Here is a 20,747-nt window from a genome sequence, read left to right as displayed (position 1 = left end):
TTAGATCTCCAGGGGCACTGTCCCCTCCCTAGGGAGGATGCTGTCACACCGACCTCAACAGAAGATTAGATTTTCCTTTAACATCACATTCCAAGGCTGCTGAACTTGAATGAGGGTTGGGAGATAGAGATAATGACAATTTATAATATTAAAAATGACCCTAAACATCACCATTCCCAGATTTTTTAATTAAAAAAAAAATTAATGTGCCAGTTAAATTTTTCACATAGATCTTCTCATTGGGTCACCTGATTCCTAGCCTTGTGCCCCTGTCCCTCCTCTGAAATAAAGAAAGAACATTCTTAAATCTATCATGTTGCAAATCTCCACCTTCCTCTAGGAAACGTTATCCCTCTACTTAAGAAGGTTGATCTTACCCTAAAATATGACCTTCCACTTCTAATTACGGCAACCATGAGACATAGTAGCTCAAAGTAAGCTCTCCCTCTAAAGACTGAGTTGTTCAATCTCGAACAACACTTTGGACTTCCAGCCAAACGACACACACACTTATCCCTTCCAGAGCAAGTACAGTCAAAATCCATTTTAAAGAAAAGAAACATTTCCCTAAAGGCAACAAGATCTGCAGAGCTCGCCACAGGAGAAGGAGATAGCATTTTTATTACTGATAAAGAGACAGCAATCCTTCTTTTCTGTTCTTCTGTTTCCAGATTTGTCCAGGCTTTTTTCCCTTTGTAAACCAACCAACCAACCAAGGAGCCCATTACAGCACCTTTGAGAAGAGTGTCATCAATTTAATTGCTATTCTGTAGCTTTCTTTACCTTGTACTAAATCCTACTCTAGTCAAGATTTCCTCCCATTCCGGTATAGTCCTTCCTTAGTATTCTCCTGGGACTGGTTCCAGGACTCCCCTGCAGAGACCAAAATCCACAGATGTTCAAGTTCCTTATATAAAATAGTGCAGTATTTGTATATAAGCTACACATACCCTCCCCTATACTTTAAATCATCTCTAGATGACCTGTAATATGTAATACAATGTAAATGTTATGTAAATAGTTGCCAGGGCATCAAGTTCAAGTCTTGCTTTTTGGAACTTTATGAAATTTTTTTTTCTAATATTTTGACTCGTGGTTGGTTGAATCTCCACAGATATGGAGGGCCAGCTGGACTAAAATAGGGCAAAGACTGACATAGAGATGCATATTCCACCAAAGCCATCTACTTTTTTCTCTGCAGGATTGCCTTTTTCTTATTTTACTCTAATGGAGTAACATATAGCTTCCCTACAAGACTCTTTCCCATTAGTCCTCAGACCTCATGTCCTTCCTGGGTCGTACCCTGTCCCTCATCAGTGAGAATCTGTAGCTAATCTGTCAGCCCACTGGTTACACCTAGTTAGAGTTAAGTTACATAAGCTTTAGTAATATAGTTTTTTCTTTAATACCCTTCTCTAAAATTGAGCTTGTTCTATCCAAAGCCATTCAAAATCATCTTCTGCCAAAATCATCTTCTGTCTGTCACATTATGAATCCCTAACCTTCTAAATCTACATTCTCTAAATCCTTTTATTAGTTCCCATTTCCTTGTCAGATTTTACCTCTCATCCTCAGATAATTCTGACTTCTGCCAACCCCTCTGCTCCCATCATTTTTTTGTTCCTGGAATTTCTCTTCCCTGCTCTTTTTCTACTCCACATTTGCACTTTTTTTTTCAAGCCACTTGACCTCTCTCGAGAATACCTTCTCACTCCTCGACTGATAAACCAGCTCTCTCAGCTATTAAAATACAGGAAATTTCCCAACCACCCCTACATTCTTTACAGTCAATAGTGACAGACTTATTACTGCTGTCAGGAGACAGTTCTACAGGGCTCAAAATAAACATTACTTAATTGATCAGGGCCTTGATGAAATGGCATAATATATGCATTACTTCAGCCACCTTATGAACTAGAAATGTACTCCAGCAACATTATTAATTAAATAGGTTTTGTGGGATAACCCAAGAATTTAACCACCATTTGTAACATTATTTGTTTGGGAAAATGAGGCCTCCATTTTCAATAACCACAAACAAACTTTTGAAACATGACTGGTTCACACCTAGCATCTGTAGACATTTTTGTAATTTCACATCCATGTGCAAGCTTCATCGGATGCAGGATGCAGCAGCTTTTTTCATTTCAAAGACTTGGAGAGAATCAGAAGAATGCATTGCTGCAACCCAGAGGAAGCCCACTTGCTGACAACAATAATAATAAAACACTTACTTCTGTATATTTTTTACCTTTTATCATATCTAATTTTCAAAACCATCCTTAAGATTTTTAGAGCGAAAAATGCAGATTTGGGCAAAGAGCAAACTATTAAGAGACAAAAGACCTAGTTTTTAAAGGCCGGGCTGAACCGTATACTACACATCTACTTGGCCACGTCACTTAATCCTTCTGAACCACAGTTTCCTTAACAGTAAAGCAACAGTAGTAACAATAAGAATATTCTCCCTAACACGTATTATGGTTCTTCAGTAAGGCACAGCATCAGGATAAATTGTGAGCAGGGGTGGAGCCGCTGAGACAGGTGGAGGCTAGGGTGACCACAGAAATTCAAACAAGCAGGTAGGGCATGGCAACCAAGGGAAAGAAGCAACACCCGGACATAACGTAGGTAAACACCAGGTTAGAGGGCAGAAGTGGCAGGATGTCCTCACTTGTGGTCAAAACCTGGTGAACAAAACTGAGTAGGTGGTGAATACACCATCCCAGTATTTCATGGAGATCTTTACCAGAGCAAGGTTCCATCCCTTGGGAAGAGAACCTAGCATTTAAAATTAGAGATAGACTAAATTCCCAAAATGTGAATCCAAGGGAAGCCCAGTTCTATGAAATGAGGGGGACAGAGGACACTTGGAAACAGGTGGCAAACTATCATGACACTGTAGAGTGGCTTAACCAGGATTCAAGGCAAATAAAGGATTCTAATGATCATCCCTGAGACACCACGGCCAGCAGCAAAAGAACCTTGGAACATGACACTGAAGCTCACACATTATCAGGGCAAAGTAGAGAGGTTATAGGAATCCACACTGAATGGGCAGGCGGTGGTTTGACAAAAAACATTTTCCAGTAGAATTAAGGTTGACCTATCCATTAGCTCTGTGGGTTGGGGCTCTGTGTGCTTGGCGGGGCATTCAGTCTCAGAGCAGGTAGGTCCCTATAGCTGCCTTGTGGCTGCAGGCCTCTTTGTTCCTGACAATTACTCTGTAAATGCTGGGTGCCAGGACGCTGTGGGGGTGAGGTGGATCGGCACCACAGCTGATGCTCGCCAAGTATCAGAAAGGTGAAATGGCAGAGGACTGAATAATGAATGCAACAAGTTAAAGTCTGCAAACAGGAAAGGAGGACTCAGACACAGGAGCTTTTTGTATAAAGAAGAGTCTGTACTTTTTCTCTCGAGAAGGAACTTTAAGGAAGGTGTCTCATCCCTACAGACTTAGTCCTCTGCTTTCTGCACTTTGGAAGATAGAATACAGCCCTCTGAGTGCGTTTTAAGAGCTGTGTAGGAAAAGACAAACAAGCTCAGAAGAATTCAATAAAAGATGAGAAGCCAACTGTCAACAAATTCAGGATTACTATCTGAAGCCAGTCAAAAGTAGTAAACAAAAAATGTGTTAGGCAGAGTTAATCACTTAGTTAATATTTTAACATCCATTTGAAAGTGACTGATGTATCAGTTGTGATCTATCTCCTTTGCAACGCATTTAAGGAGAGTAACATAGGGTGGAATCCAAGGTGTTACGATCTGGCTTACGGGTGATTACGTGAGGAATGCAGACTAGACAGGTGAGGTCTGCCCTTGAGCCCTGCAAACCTGTGTGTGAGCCTCATAGTCCCCATCATAGGGAGAGGCATGTGGACATGTCTTTCCCAGGCACTTATCCCCAGCAAAGGGACCTTCACATTTCCTAATTAGGTTATATTCAATGTTCATAGGCTGATGATGGATGAGATGTAGTGTAATCACAACCAGTATTATTCATGTTCCAGGAATGTGCAGCCAAGGCCACTTTCCTCACTCCAGCAGGAAACAATGGTAAAATTGACAGGTAGGCTTTTTACATTTCAGATTCTGGTCTGGGTTTATTCCTTCTGTTTGGTCATGATTGCAGAACAGGTATCCAGAGAGGAGAAATAAATGTGCTGTATGTTCCATTTCCTTATTGCTTGAACTCACTGAGTCATATAAAGACTGGCATAGCCTGTCCAGAAATGGGACCAACTAGGGCAGCCTCTGCATCTGCCTTGAGATGTTTGGTTGCCTAGAGGCCCAAGTAACCACAGAAAGGGCAATTACCTTAATCAACAGGTACCATGCCAGGCATTGTGTTAAATAAAAGGTGAAGATAAGCTGCCTATTCTGAAATGGCTAGCAATCAGGTGAAAAAGCCAGACCAAACATGCCAGCAACTAAAGCAAGTCAGACGTAACTCAGGACTGCGATAAAGGGAAAAAATCTTAATGACTCACCGGAGCAGAGGAAGATTAACTCTGACTAATGGGGGGAGGGCTACCAAAGGGGAGTCTCGAAGGATGAGTGAGAGTACATGAAGGAGGCATGCGGTACATTCCAGGAGATAAGAAATGAAACAGAGTCATGGGCAAGGAGCTATAATAACACAGAGGAGGGACAGTGGCCCAGCCGTCAGGACCCCAGAGCACTTGACAGAGGCAGTGGGCCCTGAAGGACAGGGAGGTGGTAGTCAGATGGAGGGCAGGGGGAGGGGCATTCTAGAAAGAAGAGGCATGGCAGTTTTGAATACTACAAGGAACTCTGTATGTTTGGAACCTGAGGAGAGTTTACAAGATGAGGTTAGAGAAATAGGCAAGGGCCTGGGCAAGAAAGAAGTTTTTTTTAGCCAACTATGTACTTTGTATTTTACTCTGATGGCTATGAGAAGCCACATGAGATGGTCTGATCTACCTGACATGACAAACTGGATATGGGGAGTGAGTAGAGGTGGTGCCAGGGTCAGTATTTACATCGAAAGTCCTTTAAGCACTTGCTGTGCAGAGGCACTTTCTCTGTCTTGCTCTTTCTCAGCACAGCTGTTGCCTCCAGAGGCCTTCAGAGAGGGCTTCCGAGCTGCCTGTCTTCCTAGAAACGTGCGCACTAGGGCCTATACGACTTATAGGAGACCCCACAGACTACCAGACACACACCTGCGAGTGCCGTGAACAGGAGTTCCTTGTCAAAATTTCAAAATATCCACTCACCTGTTTATTGATACTTAGGAGTTCACCAAGATTTCTCTCAAGTCATCCATTTCCAAACCATGTCCAAAGACACTGTATAGCAATATAAACTATAAATTTAAAACTTAACTTTTGTCATGGAATTTTCATAGTGTCATTTCAGTAATGCAAATCAATAGTGCAATCAACCCGTATAATCAGTATGGAAAAAAACACAGAATCCTATACTTTTGTACACACAGAAACCTCTTTTCTTGCTAGTCTAACAGTTTACTTCCAATTTTCTGAGAGAAAGATTTTCAGCTCTTTATGATTAAACTTTATTCATTTTATTATTCAAAAAGTTTAATTTCCAAGCTCCAAATTAGAGAATGAGTTAAAGACAGAAGCCAGCTGTGAATGAAATAATTAAGCCCAGATCCTCTTTCCAGCATTTTTTTAAAAATAAACCTTTTTATTTCAAACTAGATCTAGACTTAATGGAAAAATTGCGAAGATAGTATAGGGTGTTCCCATATACTGTTTCCCTGCTATGAACATCTTACTTTAATACCATATATGGATGACAATTAATGAACAAATATTGATACATTATTTTTAACTAAAGTCTGAATAAAATATTCAGATTTCTTTACTTTTCACCTAATGTTCTTTTCCTGTTCCAGGATCCCATCCAGCATAGTACGTTAAAGGTAGTTGTTACATCTCCTTAGGTTCTATGTTGCTGTGTTTCTAAGACTTTCCTTGTTTTTGATGACTTTGACAGTTTTGAGGAGTAGTGGTCAAGTATTTTGTAGAATGTCCCTCAGAAATTGTCGGATGTTTTTCTCCTGATTAGACTGTAGCTGTGAGTCTTTTGAGAAAAAGACCACAGAGGTAAAGTCCATTCTCATCAAACAATGTCAAGGTTACATACTATCAACTTGATCTATGACTGCTGATGCTGATCGTGATCACCTGGCTGAGGTAGTGTTTGTCAGGCCTCTCCACCGTGAAAGTACCTTCCCCTACCATTTCATATTGTATTTTCTGAAAGGAAGTGACAACATGCAGGCCACAATTAAGGAGTGGGAAGTTAAATTCTACCTCTTTCACAGAGAAATATTTACGTGAATTATTTGGAATTCGTCTGTAGGAGAGATTTGTCTGTTGTCCTCTATTTACTTATTTATTTAATCATTTAGTTATTATCAGTATGGACTCACGGATATATATTTTATGCTTTGGGTTAAAACCCAACACTGTTTTGTTGCTTAAATGGTTCCAGCTTCAGCCATTGAGAGCTCTTTCGGTTGGGTCCCGTGTCCCTTCAAATACTCCAGTCACTGTGGGCTTCTCTTGAGCCCTTCCTTACTTTCTGAACTATAAGATGCTCCAAGCTCATCTTCTATGTTTCCTGCCTTGGTCCTAGAATAAGGGATTTCTCCCAGAAGCCCTGGTTCTTTTATGGAAGACTGGTTTTAGAGACCACATCTGGGTGTGTTGGGAGCTACTGGGGTGTTGTCACTTCTAGGTCCTCTCAGCCAACAGAGAAAGAATATATGTGTATGTACAGTAACACATGAATATACATATATATCTATAAATATTTTTATATCTAACCATCTGTATCTACATTAAGCTAAATATGGGTTCATATTGATGCCTCCAACTCTAACCCAGTACCACGTGGATGATCCTAGCCTTCTCCCTTTGCTTTCTAGATCCTCTCACCTACAGCAAGAAACCTGGCTCTCACGCTCAGCCATCCATTACTTTACAGCTCAATTCCAGTGCACTGTAGAGCACTCACATAATTGTTAACCCATAACCTTGTAGAAAATGACTTGACAAACTAGAGTGCTTATGTACAATTCCTTTTGCCTTTAACTTTATTACAGATTCCACTTATTTCAAAATGTACTTAGGTCAGCACTTTTCCCCCACTCCCTTCAGTGAGATTGTTCAGGCATTTATAATACAGTTAGATTCTTTTGTCATATTTTGCATTCCATCCCAGGATCCTACAACCTCCTAAATGATTTTTAAAATTTGCATGATTAAGGTTCATCTTTTGTGCTGTAAAATCTATGGATTTTGACAAGTGCAGAGTTTCATGCATCTACCATTTTTACAGCATCATAAAAATAGTTTCACCACCCTGAAACATCCCCAGTGCTTTACCTGTTCAACTCTCCTCTCACTACGAGTCCCTGGGAACCAATAATCTATCCACCATCTCTGTAAGAGTTTTGCGTTTTCCAAGATGTCATGAGTGGAATTATACAGTATGTAGCCTTTTAAGACTAGCCTCTTTCACTTAGCAACATACATTTAAGATTCATCTGTCTTTGTATGGTTTGATCGCTTTTTCTGTTGCATGACTATATCACTGTTTCTCCATTCACCTATTGAAGATTGCTTCTACTTTTTCACATTTATGAATAAAACTGCCATAAACAATTCACATGCTGGTTTTTGTATGGACATAAGTTTTTCAACTCAGTTGGGTAAATATGTAGGAGTGTGATTGCTAGATCCTATGGTAAAACTATGTTTAACTATGTGAGAAACTGCCAAACCATTTTCCAAAGTGGCTGTTACCATATTGAAGTCACACCAGCAATGAATGAGAGATCCTGTTGCTCCATATCCTTGCCAGCAAATGGTATTGTCAATTTTTTTGCTTTTAGCCATTCTAATAGATGAATCATAGTATCTCATTGTTGTTTGGTTACCTTTTAAAATAATAAAAGCTTGTCAGGTGGGGAATAAAAGTTAAAAACTAAAGAAGAAATCTGAGTCACTGGCATTCAGAACTGTTTTGAAATAGCTCAGGCTACAGGCACCTTTTTTGGAGGTCATGCTTGAAATGGGGTGTAGAAACCATCAACTTGTTTCCCACATTCGGCTCTAGCTTCTATGTTCTCCATCCTCAAATAAGAGAGTAAAAAAGATGTGTGGGCTAATGCTTTATATAAAATAAATGATATAATATTAGCAAATAGAATCCAACAACACATAAAAAAGATTATAAATCATGACCAAGTGGGGTTCATCCCAGGGACACAAGGGTGGTTCAACATATGCAAATCAATCAATGTAATACATCACATCAACAAGAGAAAGGACAAAGACCACATGATCATCTCAATAGATACAGAAAAAGCATTTGATAAAATTCAACACCCATTTATGATAAAAACTCACCAAATTGGATATAGAGGGAACATATCTCAACATAATAAAAGCTATCTATGACAAACCTACAGCCAGCATAGTACTCAACGGTGAAAAACTCAAAAGCTTCCCACTAAAATCTGGGACAAGACAAGGCTGCCCACTATCACCACTCCTATCCAACATAGTCTTGGAAGTCCTAGCCACAGCAATCAGGCAAGAGAGAGAAATAAAAGGGATCCAAATTGGAAAAGAAGAGGTAAAAGTGTCACTATATGCCAATGACATGTTTCTATATATAGAAGACCCTAAAAGGTCCACACAAAAACTACTAGAGCTGATCGAAGAATTCAGCAAGGTAGCAATGACAAATGCTGGAGAGGTTGTGGAGAAAGGGGAACCCTCCTACACAGCTGGTGGGAATGCAGTTTGGTGCAGCCACTGTGGAAAACAGTATGGAGATTCCTCAAAAGACTAGGAACAGACTTACCGTATGACTCAGGAATCCCACTCCTGGGCATATATCCAGAAGGAACCCTACTTCAGGATGACACCTGCACCCTAATGTTCATAGCAGCACTATTTACAATAGCCAAGACATGGAGACAGCCTAAATGTCCATCAACAGATGACTGGATAAAGAAGATGTGGTATATACATACAATGCAATACTACTCAGCCATAAAACCCGACAACATAACGCCATTTGCAGCAACATGGATGCTCCTGGAGAATGTCATTCTAAGTGAAGTAAGCCAGAAAGAGAAAGAAAAATACTATATGAGATTGCTCATATGTGGAATCGGAAAAAAACCCAAAAAAACAAAAACAAACAAAGCATAAATACAAAACAGAAACAGACTCATAGACATAGAGTACAAACTTATGGTTGCCAAGGGGGAGGAGGATGGGAAGGGATAGATGGGATTTCAAAATTGTAGAATAGATAAACAAGATTATACTGTATTTATGCAATGGAATACTACTCAGCCATAAAAACCGACAACATAATGCCATTTGCAGCAACATGGATGCTCCTGGAGATTGTCATTCTAAGTGAAGTAAGCCAGAAAGAGAAAGAAAAATATCATATGAGATCGCTCATATGTGGAATCTAAAAAAACAAACAAAAAAAGCATAAATACAAAACAGAAATAGACTCACAGACATAGAATATAAACTTGTGGTTGCCAAGGGGGCGGGGGGTGGGAAGAGATAGACTGGGATTTCAAAATTGTAGAATAGATAAACAAGATTATACTGTATAGCACAGGGAAATATATACAAGATCTTATGGTAGCTCACAGAGAAAAAAATGTGACAATGAATATATATATGTTCATGTGTAATTGAAAAATTGTGCTCTACACTGGAATTTGACACAACATTGTAAAATGATTATAAATCAATAAAAAATGTTAAAAAAATAAAATAAAATAAATGAGAGAGACAGAAACAGAGATAGAGGGAGGGAAATGCAGGAAGCAACTTCTCAGAACACAGGAGAATATCAATTCCAAACCAAAATGAAAAACATGCTCAATAAAGGAAGAGGGGATTGTCATCAGGGTAGAGGGCACAATCCTAGAAACCCTGATGGCTCCTTTTTGTAAGGGTACCTGGGATTTGTTTTAATCCAGTGTGGTAAGACACACAGACATGGAAGAGACTGTCATGAAGGTTTTTATACTCACAGATCCCTAGAAACAGGACCCACAGCACACCATCCAGGACCACATGGGGAAGCACCAGGGCCCAACAAAAGGAAGAAGGAACAAGAGGAAAACATGACTGAGAGACTGTATCGTGGTTTCCATGGGAAAGGCAAGGCAAGGCAGGGTAAGCAGGTTAAGGGTCAGCTAGTTTGAGTAATTTTCCATGAGCTCTGGGGTGGGGTGGAGGGTCTCTTGTCTGGTATCTAGTTTTCAGCTGATTAGGGCAGGAGGAATGGTGGGTTCCCACTGAGAGCCCTTTGTGAGCCTGATCTAAAGGAGGTGGGTGGGGTATAGCCTTTGGATTGGTTGATCTGTATATAAAAGACATGCTCTCAAGCAAGTTGTTTGCTGTCTCTGGGAATTAGTTAACCCTGGGAGGGGCAGTCCCTTCCAGTATCAGCAAAGCATCAGAATAAAAAGACATGCTTAATACACTCCACCTTGTGGACTCTCTATTGTTGGGTCTATTTTTGCTGGTGCCAACTGAGACTGTCCTCAGTCCCTTCCCCCTTGACCTCCGTGCTTCCTGAGGTCTAAGCAGTGTAAGCCTTTCCTGATGCTTTGGGCAACCTCCCCTTTGAATCCTAGTAAGACGAGGCTGCTTCTGGTATTGATGGCTCCTGCACATCAGTTTTGTACTTCATGCTTTGCAAGGCGTGTCAAGTGCACCTGTTGTGTGGTCCTCATGTGACCCCTTGGAGGCAGTGGATTCTTCTTTTCCTTTTATTCTCATTTAACATTTTTCAAATCTTCTCACTTTCCTCAGACTCTATAGATTTACAGCTCTCCCTTATCCATTTATTATCGTCTGTTTTCCTTTTTCTCTTCTCAGCCTTATGTGCTATTGTTTCTCCTAGGCCATTTCTGATGCTTCATTCATTCAATACACATTTACAGCATGTAGGCTCTGTGACAGGGATTGTGCCCGGTTCCAGGAACACAGAGACAAATAAGACTATCCTTGTGGGGTAGAAAAACACTTTGAGGTTTTTTTCTTTTGCGATTTTATTTGTTTTTTGAGGTTTGATAATGTGCCAGTCAAATGCATAAGAACTGTTTCACTTAATCTTGATACACACACTCAAGATGAGTTCTATGACAACCTCCCCTGATCACTGCCATTCTTATAGACACAGCACTAAAGCTTAGAGAGCTTAAGCAGTACCCTAGGGTCACATGGCTGGCCAATGGAGAGCTGTTGGGGTCTGAACACAGGTGTCTGACTCCACAGCACACACTGTTCACCTTGAAGCCATGGTCCCCGCAGAGACATAATTCAGAGCACTCTCCCATCTTCATCCTTGCAGGGATGAATCTCTTTTTCCAAACCGAATCAAAATTATTTAGCAAAAAGTAATAATAATGATAATAAAAACAGCAACTTTGTAGACTTAGAAGCCACTTACTAACTGGATAATCTTGAGAAAATCATTAACTTTTTCTAGGCTTCTGATTTCTCTATTGTAAAATGGGAGGGCAAGACTACTGATGTTTAAGGTCCCACTAAGCTGATTTTTTTTTCTCATGATTCTGTTTTGTTTGTTTGTTTGTTTTTATATATTTTTATTGAAGTATAGTCAGTTTATAATGTGTCAATTTCTGGTGTACAGTACACTTCAGTCATATAGGAACAAACATATATTCATTTTCATATTCTTTTTCACCATAAGTTACTACAAGATACTGAATATAGTTCCCTGCCCTATACAGTATAAACTTGTTGTTTATCTATTTTATGTACATTAGTTAGCATCAGCTCTGATGTTCTTTTAATCAATCAGACATATCTGTGGAGAACTATCTGCTTTGAAGTTGAGAAGGAAAGCCAGGAAAGACCAGGTGCTCACTTGGTGACGAGAAACGCCTCAGAATCTTCTTAGCTAGTGTTTTTCTGTCAATATATGTTTTTCAGTGTTGCAAGCTCAGCTTATTAAAATCATTGTGTGCTGGCACCAATGGTAAAACAGAAGCAGGCCAATGCATTTTTGAGATACTTGTGGAATACAAAAACCTACTAAGACCAAGGCACCAGCGCCACGCTGGCTGAACTCACAAGGGAAATCCCAAGGGTCCATCCCATCTTGGCACCGTCATGGAGTCCCCTCTGCTGGGTACTCCAAGGCCAACCACAGCCTGGTGAAATGGCCCCCAACAACCGGCCAACCCAGGCTCCATCTTGTTCTTGAACTCAGCTGTGCTTCCCAGCCTCTGCACATTCCCATGCTGTTCTCACTGCCGAATTACCCTCCTTCCCATCTTCAACTTTGTATTAGTCTGCTAGGGCTGCTATAAGAAAATACCACAGACTAGGTGGCTTAAACAACAGAAATTTATTTTCTCACATTTTAGAGGCTAGAAGTCCAAGGTCAAGGTACAGGTGGGGCTGCTTTCTCCTAAGGTCGCTCTCCTTGTTTTGCAGATGACTGCTTTCCTTCTGTATCATCAAAGGGCCTTTTCTCTGTGCATGATTCCTGATGTCTTTTCTCTTCTCATAAGGACACCAATCATATTGGATTAGGGGTCACCCATATGACCTCATTTAACTTTGATTACCTCCTTAAAGGCCCTGTCTCCAAATACCATCACATTCTGAGGTACTGGAGGGTTTAGATTTCAACATATGAATTTTGAGGGGACACAATTCAGTCCATAATAATATTGGAATCCCACGCATCCTTTTAATCCCTCCTCATGTGTTTACTCTTCAAGAAGCCTGAAACTTAACCAGTTGGAATTTTCTCCTTCCTTCTAACGAGTTTGCTTCAGTCCACCACTTAAGAAAAGGCCCTAATGGAGTGTAATCTCCTTGAACAACAGAACAACATCTTGTTTTATAAACTATGTCTTATGTTATTATATCTCCTACTTGCATATAGTTTAATACTTTATTCAGAGTAAAAACAAATACTCAGTAGGAGGATGGATAAATAAACTACGGTACATCCAGACAATGGAATATTACTTATAAAGTGCTAAACGGAAAGGGGCTATCAAGCCATGGAAGACATGGAGGAAACTTAAATGTATATTATAAGTGAAAAGCCATTTTGAAAAGGCTTCTTACCATACAATTCCAACTATATGACATTTTGGAAAAGGCAAAACTATGGGGACAGTAAAAAGATCAGTGATGCCAGGAATAAGGGAGAAGGGAGGGAAGAACAGGTAGAGCACCGATCATTCTTAGGGCAGTGAAACTATTCTGCATGATACTATAGTGGTGGATTCAGGTCATTACATATTTGTCCACACCCACAGAATGCACACCACCAAGAGTGAATGCTAACACAAACTATGGACTTTGGCTGATAATGATGTGTCAATGTATGTTTATCGATTGTAACAAATGTACTGCTCTGCTGCAGGATGTTGATAGTGGGGGAGGCTGTATCTCCGTGAGGGTGGAGAATATATGAGAACTCTCTGTACTTTCTGCTCAATTTTGCTGTGAACCTGACTGCTTTAAAAAATAAAGAAAAAAAAAAACCCTCAGCAACTATATATTTTTTAATCGAATTAAATTTTCTGCACAACCTCACACATTTGTAAGTCTGGGTATGACTTCCATCTTTCGGTTTTCCATAAACCCTGCTTCTTTTATAGTGAACTAGGTCATTAGCCTGACAAAGGATAATAAAACAATTAAGGAAAAGAATGGTCTCTGAGACTTGGTCATTCTTCCATCTAAATCCTAATACTTCAGTATTTCAAGACAGCATGAACCTCAGAGTAGGCAGCCCACTTCCCAAACAATGTTAACTGTACTCCAAGGTGCTATAAAATTTTGATTAGCCAGAATTAGCTATGCTAAAGAACCAGGGCTCTAGTTCACTGGTTCTATGGCTGAGTGGATCCCCCCTCCCAAGTCTGCCCTCCTTGGAAGAAAACACAATATTCCCTGAGGATGACTGTGTTCACCCATTATTGCCATGACCTGGGTATGTGCTTCTGGGATCCAATGCTAAAGAAATAAATGTTAGAATCTATTGAAATGTTGTTGCTGGCAAAGGACAAATATCCAGAGAAGATGGGGATCTGAGCTGACAAAGGAACAATAAGAAGTGCCTTACAGTGGGATAGAAAGTAAGTGGGACCTGAGACCTGGAACCCTTTGCTGCAGCACTTGCACCTGGACAAATGTCTCCTCCTTTGAGTAACAAAATACAAAGAAACTAAAAGGGACTAAAAATAACTGCCTGTATGGGCAGTTGGGGCAAACTGTGAATAACACGATACAAAAAGATCAAAAACCCAACTGACACTTCTGGGGTGTCGGGAGCAAAAGCAGGGTCCTAGGCATGATCCCTGCACACAGCACCACCAAGGAACTGGGCAGACCACCTAAGCCACCTCTCTGGCCTAACCCCTGCACCTGTCTCTACCCTCACCCTGTTTAAGAAACCAGCTTGTGCCTCCTCAGGGAGCGAGCAAAGAAACCTATTACTTGTTTTCATTCCCTTGCGCTTGCAGCATGAGTCCCAATAAAGCCTTGCCTGAAATTTTTGTCTGGCCTCTTATCAATTTCTATTGATTAGGGAGTCCAAGAACCCTGGTCAGTAACAACAGGAGGAGGATGAGGAGCAAGGAAGAGGTCAGAGGAGGCCAGAGATGAACCGCAGATCCTTCACCACCATGAAACTCATGAATCAGGTGCCGGGTCTTCACTGACACCCTCTATTGAGGCCATTTACCAGGTTGTGAAGATCTGTGCCTAGTGTAGGTGTACTCAGACCACATGCTCCAGCCCTATACAATGGGAAGTCCAATAATCACTTTATACTAAGGTCAATTTCAAATGCCACTTCCTCCATTAGGCCTTCCTGATCACTCCAATCAAAAGCAATCTCTCCACTTACTCATCATCTCACCATAGTTTCAACTGTGTTTCCTAGAGCCCATGAGAGTCAGACATGAGTTTAAAGAAATTCCTTAGTGAAAGAGTGAAGGGCTAAAAGGGGAAGGGCTCCCCACTACAGCTCAATCAGAACAGCTACACTTTCGCCTGTAACATACCATATATCAAGGTCCTTCTTATAGTTCCATTTAAAAAGGAAAAAAATTTCAAAACCACTAATGTATAGTGAAATATCAGTGTTACTGGACCATCTATCCCAGATCATCCAAATGGTCTCAATTTAGATACATGTTGTCTCATTGTCAGATAACATACCAGAATATGTGTCCCTATTTGTCATTTGGAAAATATCATGGAGTTAATAACATCTATCATATATTGTCTTATCTTATAGTTACTTGTGTGCTTGCTTTATCACCTCTATAAATTTTAAACTGCCTAAGAATAGGGAGCATATTCTCTGCATCCTTTAGTGTACCTGTCACAGTGCCTTACACTCTGGTGTTCAACAAGTATAAGTTGAATAACAATGTTAGGTCACATTCACTAATAAGCAGGTTTATGCAGCAGGCCCTAAGAGTTACAACATAATGGAATGAATGTGCACAATTCTTACCTTTGCTTTCTAGACATATCCATAATTAGAGACAATTTAAAGATAGTACTTTACAAACCAAAAAAGGAAGTCTTAGACCTCTCTAGGAACAGAGATTTTAACATAGGGCTACAAAGGAGACAGCTACCTTTGAAGGAGCTCAGCATTCAGTGTTCATTTGTGTTAAATTTCACAGCATTTCTGAGCTCAGGTCCAAGACATAGGATTACCATGTGTTGACTCTTGTGTGGGTGCCTAATTTGTATAATATGTCCTTCTGCTCACACAAGTGACTGGACCACAGTCAGGGGCACCTAGATGTCCCAGGAAGGTTAAGATAAAGGCCTTTGGAACACAGTTTCAACATTCAGTCAAGCAGGTTTGGAAAGATGAAAGAAGAATGGGTCAGCCTAAGAGCAGTGCCAACATTATTGGCCCACTTCCTTGGCACAGGGTGGGCCCCCAATAATTATGTGTTGAATGTGTGAAATGGCTCCTCCCCCCTCCTGTTCCAGTTCAGTCAGTAGTTAGGCAGCTCAAAGCACTCTCAAGGCCACACCTACCTATTATCCTTCTTGAGGAAAATACCACTACCGTTGTTTCTAGAGAATTGATGACAAAGGCCAACAAGAGGGCCTCAGAGCATCCACTGTGCCAGGTGGGAGAGGCGTGCTTACAAGTCCAATCCATCAGCAGGGTGAGCAGCTGCAAAGGATCCTGAGCCCAAGCGTAAGTGACCTCGGGACCCTAAGAGTAGGAAAGTATTGTAGGATGTGGTTTTCAAACGTCCCTACAGAATGTTCTCTGTGAAATAAATATAAGGACAGTCCTGGGTGTCCCCCACTGCCCAATTCCTGGTTTTCTTTGTGGGAGTCCAAGTTTAGTGACCTGCAATAAACTCCCCATAAAATGGTCTGTCCTTTATGCACAGGGAATCCTGACCCTGGGTGACATAAGAAAGGAAACACAAGAAAGGCAGAGACAGTGAAGATATGTATCTGTAGGGTAGGAATATGTTTGGTGCATGTGTTGAGGGGAGGTACACGGGTACCTGTTCTTCCACATAAGTGTATGAATGCATGGAGAGGAACAGGAGAAATGGGGAATCATTGCAGACCTCTCTCTTCCCCTCTCTTTTTTCATCTTGTTTCTCATTAACCCAGAGCATTAATGGATATAATTTTCCTCCCTGTTTATCTTATAATCACTTTCATAGCTATATAATGTTACATTTTGACAGGCACTAAATTGAATAAACAAAGTTTCACAACACAGCAGTCCAGATTTGCTACCAGGCATACAAATGAAGAAGCAACAGAGAAAGGATTGGTAGGGATTGAAATATATACAAACCAAGTTATCAGTATCTCCATGACCTTGAATGAATCACACACCTTTCTCTAGTTCATTCATTAAAGCATCATTTTACTCAGCAAGTATCTATCATATGCCAGGTATCTGTACTAAGCACTGAGAATTTGTTTATTCACTCATTCAACAAATGTTCATTAAGTCCCTACTATGTGCCAAGCACTGATCAAGTTGTTGGCATGCAGCAGTGAATAAAATAAAAGTTTCTGCCTTCATGGGGCTTAACATGCTACTGGTGTGGGCTAGGGCTAGGAGAGATAATGAACAAATAAATATACAATATGTTGGGTGGTAAGTGTTATGAAGACTAAAGGGGATAAGGAGATTAAAAGGGCCATGGGTAATATTTTATTCAATCATCCCTAGGTATCTGAGGGAGATTGGTTCCAGGACTCCGCACAGATATCAAAATTCAAGGATGCTCAAGTTCTTTATATAAAATGGCATAGTATTGCAAATAATCCACACACATCCTCCCGTATACTTAAATCATCTCTGGATTACTTATAATACCTATTTCAAATTTGACACAACATTGTAAAATAACTATAACTCAATAAAAAAAGTTAAAAAATAATAATAATACCTAATTCAATGTAAATGCTATGTAAAAAGTTGTCAGTGTGTAGCAAATTCAAATTTTGCTCTTTGGAAACTTCTGGAATTTTCTTCCCAATATTTTCAGTCCATAGTTGGTTGAATCTGTAGATGCATGTGGGATATGGAAGGCCGATGTACAGGAAGTGTCAGAGGGCCTTGAGGGAGCTGAACTTTAAGCAAAGGCTTGAAAGAAGCGAAGGAGGGAGACATACAGATGTTTGGGAGAGAGCGCATCACAAAGAATATAATAGGAATGACTCCTCATTATACACAAAAGCCTTTTAAGTTGCCTCAAATTCCTTTTGGAAAGAGACAATGTGTAAATCAACCCTAAGGGCCTCACCTACCCAACATGGACAACCGAAGATGAGGAAGAAATAAGATTAATTTCAAAGGAAATTTTTTTTAAGCCTAGAAGGCTATTTAAATATTAGGTGATGCTATTTATTAGTCACTGGTTTCCAGTCAACAATCAGGACAGACTATGTATATCTATCTGTCATTGAAGGACTTAACCATAAATAAAATTGGTGCTGCCTGAGTTCAAAAGCCAATTCACATGCCAGGAGTCCTAGGATTTGGTGGTTTACAGTCTAACCTGACCAGAATTACATACTAGGCCTGCAGTCTGCATGCTCACAACATCTCATATATACTATTTCCTGTTGCATTTGATTAGGTGAAACTGAAATCTCCTAACCAAGAAGTGACCTGACGTTCTTTATTTACAAGGAAATCACTGGTTAGAAAATTCCTTAGCTTCTGGCAACGGTTCAGCCAAATTCATTAGCACAAGTTAACTTTATTTCCAGTACTGGTGCAATTCTAATTGGATAGCAAGAAAGGGAATCCTCTAGCTGTAATGATACTCCTGTTCAAAATGTTCTAACCTTCCAGTTTCTCTTAAATTTTTCCCTAAATGTAACTTTGAGGGATAATCGAGAACATACACACACGAATTCAGTCTGAATGTGGCATTTTGGAAGAAAACCCCAGCTGAGTACACACCAGTGTGTTTCAGCTTTGCTACAAGAGAAATAGTTATGCATTATACATGGACTATAAAGACATTTTTTGTAAGCCTTCCTTTAAAACATTTGAATTTTAGGACTTAAAATGTTCCATGTGTTTAGTATTTCTTGTTCAGCTAGACTAAAGAAAAGTGGTTGCAAATTCAGTCTCAGCATATGTGTGGTATGTTTCAGGAATGTTTAATATATTATTATTTCTGGAGCTATGGAGTTTGTGAACACAACTTTTACATTCATCACTGGTTGTAGTCAAGGGGTCACTCATTCAATATATATTTATTGAGTACCTACTACATGCCAGGCCCCTTTTTAGGTATGGAAGATACAACGGCAAACAAAGTCCACACGTCAGAGGAAATAGACCATAAATGGATCCATAAGTAAATATAACAATGTCAGGTAATGAAGAAATTCTTCCTGCTTTAAGCAAAGAAAGGGAATATGGGTGAGACTGCTATTCTAAAGGAATAGCCATTCCACTTAAGTCTTATTTGAGTAAAGACCTTAAAGGATCCTTTTGCTTATCTGGGGAAGATGGAGTGCCCCCAGGCACTGCTGGAATTCCTGGAAAAGCCTAAAGGCCAAGTGGGCAGGACTGAGCGAGTGAGAGGGTGAGCTAGTAATTGGAAATGAGGTCTTACCTAGAACCATATGTCACCATATGTTCCTGGTGTCCCCAAAGTGGAAGAACCACTGAGCCCACAGTCCAGTTTCATTTGGGGGGGGGGGGTTCAGTGATAATGAATTGTAAGGAGACCCTGCTATAAAACTACAGTCTCCTCATTTTCACTTTACTCCTTATAAAAATGGGTATGTGTTGCTTTATCTCCTGGATTCATGTACCCATGCATTTCACCTGCCTGAAATGCCCTTCTTGACTCCTCTCCCTGTTCAATGTCTCCCATATTTCAAAGCTTAACTTAAGCTCTACCTCCTATAAGAATCCTCCCTTAACTCCCCTGACCGATGACACTCAGTGGCCCTTCTGGAGCCGTGACTGGAGTTTAGGATTTCCTCGCCATCAATCAATTGGTGTTCAGGGCAACCCTCAAATTGAACAGGAAAGAGTTTATGTGTAATTCTGTGTGTGTTTTCCTGAAAAGAGTGTTCATAAGCCCCATGAGATTTTAAAATGAGTCTGTGATTTTAAGATTGAGAACCACTCCTCTTGACTAGTGCTTCTCACACACCATATGTGCACATGAACCATCTAATTTCATTAAAATGAAGATTCCAATTCAGTAGCTCTGGAGTAAGGTTTGATGCTGCTGGTCCCAGGACCATACCTGGTGACAAGAGGCTATTGTATTTCTAATCAACACTTGTTTGCATACACTGGCTTGTTGCTCTCTGCCCCTTAAGTAGATTGCAGGCTTCTGCTGACCCTTCTTGGCTCTTCTCCCACGGCTGGGGCTAACAGAAAAATAGCCCACAGTTGGGCCTGACAGATGCTTGCTCTACAGATATGAGTGCACTAACTGAACCTGATTAAAATATCTTCTCTATGTCTACCTTCCTAGTCTCACTTAGGCTTCTAAGGTTACCACCAATTTTCAAGACTAAACTTTTCTGTAACCCAGAGTAGAATCTCAGAACCCTTAAAATATTCCTAAAGCAAAGCTATTCTCTCTCTTCCATATTGAAATCAAAATCCGTCAAACCTAAAAGCCATCATACTACAGGAAATGCCCTCACTTGGAATGATACTCCACCATATAAGGGCATTCTCCCTCACTGGAGATGTGCAACACCAAGATGTTCAGAAAAAGTAAATAACGTGGAACATCAAAGAAGCCAGAATAAATCAAATCAGCACCACCAGGCCCTTGAAGGGGTAGCTTCTGGATAAACTGCTTAGAGCCCAAAAGTTAGGTCTCATAAAGAAAGGGCTGAAAAGGAATGTCTCTAGAAGTTGAGGAAAGGTGTAGAAAAGTGAAAATGGGGTTTGGGAATAAAATTACTACCTTAAACAACCTGCCACTCTATATTTGCAGAAGCTGTAAAAAGAAGTTACTTAGTCATGTGGAAATAAAGTGTTTTTAACAGCAGCTAACAGCAGAGCAAATGAAAAAAGTTTTACACACAAGACACATGTGTAAAGAATGTCTGTGTGCAAAAGGAATTTTTCATGTATTTAATAAATATATAAACATACTATATGTACTTATAAAAATACCATGTGCAATGAAAGCTATGCATAAATAT

The 20,747-nt window shown here is 40.2% G+C and overlaps 1 long non-coding RNA gene across 1 annotated transcript in view; it reads right to left on the bottom strand.

The window, feature by feature from the left end:
• The window catches only part of LOC116668936, a 291,619-nt gene that overhangs the window by 160,148 nt on the left and 110,724 nt on the right, over positions 1 to 20,747 (bottom strand). The gene's annotated exons all lie outside the window — the stretch shown is intronic.

The sequence above is a fragment of the Camelus ferus genome, chromosome 15 (assembly GCF_009834535.1).
Source record: "Camelus ferus isolate YT-003-E chromosome 15, BCGSAC_Cfer_1.0, whole genome shotgun sequence".
In the NCBI taxonomy this organism is placed as follows: Eukaryota; Metazoa; Chordata; class Mammalia; order Artiodactyla; family Camelidae; genus Camelus; species Camelus ferus.
Note: the sequence above shows the minus strand (reverse complement) of the source record. Positions and strands in the feature narration are given on the sequence as shown.